Source organism: Nannobrachium achirus (assembly GCF_963921795.1).
Source record: "Nannobrachium achirus genome assembly, chromosome: 18".
NCBI classification, from domain to species: domain Eukaryota; kingdom Metazoa; phylum Chordata; class Actinopteri; order Myctophiformes; family Myctophidae; genus Nannobrachium; species Nannobrachium achirus.
In genome coordinates this window covers 17,562,269-17,568,221 of record NC_137825.1, presented here as the reverse complement: position 1 = coordinate 17,568,221, position 5,953 = coordinate 17,562,269, and positions in this window count along the sequence as shown.

Below are 5,953 nucleotides of genomic sequence, written 5' to 3'. Positions count from 1 at the left end.
GCAGGCTATAAAAAACTAAGAATAACACATTCAAGATTATTTCTTACGTGTATTGGAATACATTCCCCAGGTGACGATGTGGTGACAGTCTTCATTCTGACATGCAGTCAGGATGAAATGAAATCCAAGGTCTAATGACTAGTTAGTTGGTACTTGGTTCCAGGTGCAATAAATGAATTAACCAGCAGATAACCACACCCCTTTCTTCCCACTTCACCTGGAATTTGATGGGACCACCCCTGTAACCACTTGAACCCCATATGGCTGAGGTTCTAAACCACTGTATTTTCAGTTATAATGGGGAAAGCTTTTGCTGAAAATAGCCTGTTGAGACATATTGTAGGCTTGTCTATGTGCTATTTTCTTGTGAAGCGCAGGGACACTCCCAAAAACTGAGGGAGTACTAGTAGGCTACTAGTGCCACAGACAAGAAGAGACTGGTACAAAGTCATTTAGCTGGGGACCCCCAGGAACCATCTCAAGGAGAACCACTAGTCCGGCAGCCACCACATAAGTAGGATATTTGGTATATAGTATTTTTTATTGGCCAAAAATGTTGTCTATTAATAGGCCTATATACGTTCATGAAACCACCTGCTGACGGCCTGTCAGCATTGAGCAAATTCTTTTATAGGGGGTAAACGTTTGGGCCCATCACTTACTATACACTATACTATAAAGGAAAAAAATACCCCCAGAATATCTGCTTTAAGTAGCATGTGAGGGGTCAAACTAGGAGTTTATAATTATTCTGAATCCATTGCAAGCTTTTGTTTTGCATGAAAAACCATTTGTACACACTCAGAGTTGGGGAAATCGACGTTAGGTAGAAACTAAAGCCTGGTAGGCGAGGTGAGGTAGAAACAGCGAAACGCTCCCCTCAGAGTTAAGGGGGTCCTTGCAAACAAAACATTTTTCACCAGTAAAAGTTACACACCTCCTCCACCAGGTGGCGAAAGGCAGCGGTGACTCAGGTTGAAACTTGAAACGATGACCCGGAAGTAAAAGTGTGTTGTTTATTTTCAGTAGCCGTTGAGCGTAAATGGTGTGTTGGTGTCTTTACCATTATAATATTACAGTAGCAACAGAGAGCTTGGTGAAAATGTCTCAAATGTCGAAATGAACCTGAGCGCAACGGTGGGGGCCGATGAGTGTGGGGAACACACACACCACTGACTATTGCCGATGATGGAGAGGTCGTATAGCTTTATGTATTGAGATTTGAGAGGCACTCTTGCCGATTTCGTAAGAGACTCGTCGCCAATATTGCAAGTCTTATTTTAGTTGTTTTTCATCATAAGCTCGCGACCCTCCTTGCCCATCGGCCCTGATCGGCCCCCACCGTTGCGCTCAAATGGAGTCTCTACGGCTGTTGATAAAAGAACACATGGCGTCGGTGGGAGAGGATCTATTGTGTGTTTTGGAAAAACAGCAGCGTGGTGCTGATGATAGTGTTAAGATTAATGTCAGAGTGTTTGTGTTGGAGCGCCTCACTGTGGCTGCAGACGTCATGTGCAACCTCTTCCAGATGGAAATAGTGACAATTGAAACTCAGCTGGAGAGACAAAACAAACTGCTGGACGCGATGCTACAGCCACAGATCAAACTACACAGAGCAGGTTGGTTCATGCTTCATGTCTTCAAAATAACACGTAGTTCTCTAGACGAACTTAGCTCTGGTCTAGGCTTTGGCGTTTTCTTTCTAAGGTCTCCAAAGCTGTTAGTCCAGTCGCTTGTGTAATTTCGTTCAAATATGAAAACTATATATTTTTGGAAACTTCAGAATATAATAACAAATCAGAAAATCCATGATTCCGTTTGCAAAATCCGTAGGGGAATTTTAAACAGCTGCTGAAAGTTTGGGTCCCATTCACTTACTATACATTATACTATAAAGAAAAAAAATCTGCTTGAAGTAGCATGTGAGGGGTCAAACTAGGGATTTTTAATTATTCTGGATCCATTGCAAGGCAATGTGGGGTTTTGTGGGACCGTTTTTAGCCCAAGAAATGTTTTTTCTTTTTTTTTCTCTCTCTACAAACACTTATAGCTGCTATCTTTTTGTGGTAGGATAAAGTAGGGCATTCATTTTCAAAATAATATATATGTGAGGTTTCAGCTAGACAGCCACAAATATATTAACAGTTAATACATGTTAACTTTGTACACAAACATTTTGACATGTGTCACTTGACACTTTTCAAAATGTACAATACAATAATAATTAAAAACGAACAAACTAATAGAAGAATAAATGTGATTAAATCAGAATATAGTACTGTACATTGAGAAGTTCGCATGTGCTGATGTTACATCCTCTCTCTTCATTGTAGATCTCACGCTCCTTCCTGTGCGTAAAGAGGAGGTTTTCCCTGAACAGGAGGAGAGGAGTCCCAGTCTGGTCCAGGTGAAACTAGAACCTCCACAGATTAAAGAGGAACAGAAGGAGCGGAGCGTCAGTCTGGTCCACGTGACACTAGAACTTCCACAGCAGGAAGAGCTACTTCAAAGACCACAGGAGGCTGCAGGGTCATTGTTGACATTACTAGAAGTGAAAGGTGAAGTTGATGATGAAAACACAGAGGCAGAGCCTCTGTCTGAGGCTGAGGCTGAGGACGACCGAGAGAGAGAGCCTCTGGCCAGCACCTCAGCTCAACACATGAACACACAAGCTGATGTAGAGCAATGTGGAACACCACAACGAACTGACCAGCTCCTCTCTCCTCTCTCACACAGTTCTGAATCTGACATTACTGAGGACAGTCATGACTGGTCTTCACACTGTTCTGAATCTAATGCTGAAGACAGTGATTGGGAGCCCGGTGACGCACAGTCTGCTTTAAATGCACTGAAATCACACAAGCCACCATGTGTGAAAGGACAAAAGTTGTCTCACAAGATGAAATTGTCAAAACAAACAGGAAAGAGAAGCTTTTGTTGTACAGTGTGTGGCAAAGTGTCTCGTTCCAATGCTGATCTGATAAAACACAGGAGGACTCATACAGGGGAACGGCCGTTTGCTTGTTCATTTTGTAGCAAAAGCTTTAATGATTCTTCAAATCTGAACAAACACATGAGGACTCATACAGGAGAAAAGCCGTTTGCTTGTTCAGTTTGTAACAGAAGCTTTAGTAATACTGGAACTCTGAAAACACACATGAGGACTCATACAAGGGAACGGCCATTTGCTTGTTCAGTTTGTAGCAAAAGCTTTATGCAGTCTGAAAATCTGAAAAAACACATGCGGATTCATACAGGGGAAAAGCCATTTGCTTGTTCAGTTTGTGGCAGAAGCTTTAATAATCCTGGAAATATGAAAAGACACATGATGACTCATAGGGCGCTTTTCGACCGGCAAAGAACCGGTTCAGGTTCTTTCTCCCACCTATGGGATGGATCAGAGGTGAGCTTTTCCACCGAGAACCGAGTTGGTTACGAACCGTAAAAGTTGGTTCGGAAAGGGGAACCACAAAATCATTGGTTCCTCTGGTTCTATCTGGTGGAAGCGCAAGCCGGTTTGCATGGAACAAACCATGGTTCCAAGAAAGTTGAACCGCCACTGGTTCTGGAACCGGTTCTTTGCCGGTGGAAAAGGCCCCATAGAGGGGAAAAGCCATTTGCTTGTTCAGTTTGTAACAAAATCTTTAATCTGTCTGAAAAAACATGATTCATACAGACAAAAAAAACATGAATCCTCATGCACATAATTTTTTGGCTTTTTTTGTTGTTCAAAGAGCACCTGAGCTGACAAATTATTTTACATGATAACATACAAAAAAAACTTGTTATCATTCTGTTGGTTTTGAAACCTGATTCCTATTCAATTTAGCAACACAAATTATCTCTCAAACTGACTGAGTAATAAGTAATTGGCACCAAGTAAAATACTGTAACTTTTTCAAAGAAAGCGGAAGTTCTTTTATATATGGAAAGAAGGCAGAATGCGTTGTTGCTATCTCCCCGGACCCCCCTCTTCATTCATTAACTAGTTAATTCATTCACACTCCCACAGAGCAGTCTGTCACCTCATGTTCATTCTCATACGCCCTCTTGCCCACAATGCACCTCAAGCAGTCTATTTAAGCAGCTTCTGTTCTATGTTCATTTTAGGTGTTGAGCTGTTACTACTGGTTGTGCAGCTGTAAGGGTTAAAAAATCCCTCTACCTCCCCGTCCTCCTCCCGTAAAATGTAGTTTCTCATGTTAATAATATGTATTGTTTACAGATTGTTCTATGTTCTATGAATTATGATATGTGATATCTTAAATCATGCAACTGAAGGTTCAATGTTATGTGCATGTAATCTGTATCATGCTTTGCTCTGGGGGGTTGTGATATATCAGATTATGTCTCATGTTCGAGCAGATAATTTGAATATCACAGCAGAGCTACATCGCCAAACTAAGATTGTAATAAATGGTATGTTCAATCTAAGCATCTGTGGTTATTCTGAGCTGAAATATATAAAAGAGCCTTTTTTAGTTTTCTTTTTATTTATTATTAGCTATTGCATTGTGCCTACGAGCTGTGCAACCTCTTTTCTTTGAAACGGTTAAAGATCTCTGGTGGTCATCACCACCGGTATGCGGTTACTGGTTTAACCTAATCTCCTATCACATCTTTCTCGTGTTCTTTGAAATCGAAGCTGAAGACTTTTCTGTTTTCTGCTGCAAACTTCAAAACTGTCATTTTATGTTCTTATTCAACCCTATAGTTTTGATTGTATACAAATCTAAATGTGTTTCTGTTACACTGTCTTCATGTGTTGTGTAAATCACAGTGTGAAATGTGAATTGCCTTGCTCTTGAAGTTGATTGATGATGAGTGATGTACAAATCAAACTGATACCTACCCAAATGATTAGAGACACTTTATTACTCTGACTCATTACACTGTTGGAGTGATCCATATGGTACACCATGTCTAAAAGTATTGCTTTTCAGAAAACACACAAACACGCACGCGCACACACACACACACGCACGCACGCACGCACACACACACACACACACACACACACACACACACACACACACACACACACACACACACACACACACACACACACATCAATCGTTTTGAAATGATATACGCTTTATGTGATGCTGTACAAAAGCAGTGAGCAGACAGATTCTTACTGCATTTTGATTTTGTCCTATTAACCCGTTTCTGGTCTACGTTACACTGATAAGAACTAGATGCGCGCGCAGGTCGGTACCAAAATTAGCCAATGAAACCAGCGCTCCCCAAAACAAAACAACAGGTTTGGGGATTGGTGGAAATTGATTACATGGTCAGCTGTGCATTTAGTCTCAATGTTTGTAAACAAGAAACGGGTCTATTTGCTGCAGTATGCAGGAAATCTTTTTTGACAGCAGGTGGTGCTGTCTGACAGAGTACTTTTAAGTGTATTTTTTTTTTTGCATTATTAGACAGGAATCGTGTGTGTGTGTGTGTGTGTGTGTGTGTGTGTGTGTGTGTGTGTGTGTGTGTGTGTGTGTGTGTGTGTGTGTGTGTGTGTGTGTGTGCGTGCGTGCGTGCGTGCGTGCGTGCGTGCGTGCGTGCGTGCGTGCGTGCGTGCGTGGCGCATACGGACAGCGCCCATTGGTCGACATCACCATTTCCCTACAATCATGCTACATCTGTACATCACCTGTTGCTCCAATCATTCCTTCCCACTTGTTCTCCTTCCAAGGCACATCACAACTAATGACCTATCGAATATTGTGACTGTAGGGGTCGCTTGACGCAACCAACGACACACACTTACACAGCAAACCCATCCTCCCTTCCCCAGGCCCTGAGTCACTGCATTAGATAGTGTACTGATTTCAGTGTAACACACGCCGCAGATCCAGTCTCCGTATTTTGTCGCTCTCCTCCACATCTTTCTGCACTCGCACAACTGCCAGCAAACGGTTTCGGTTCTCTTCTCTGTGACCAGAGAGCGCAC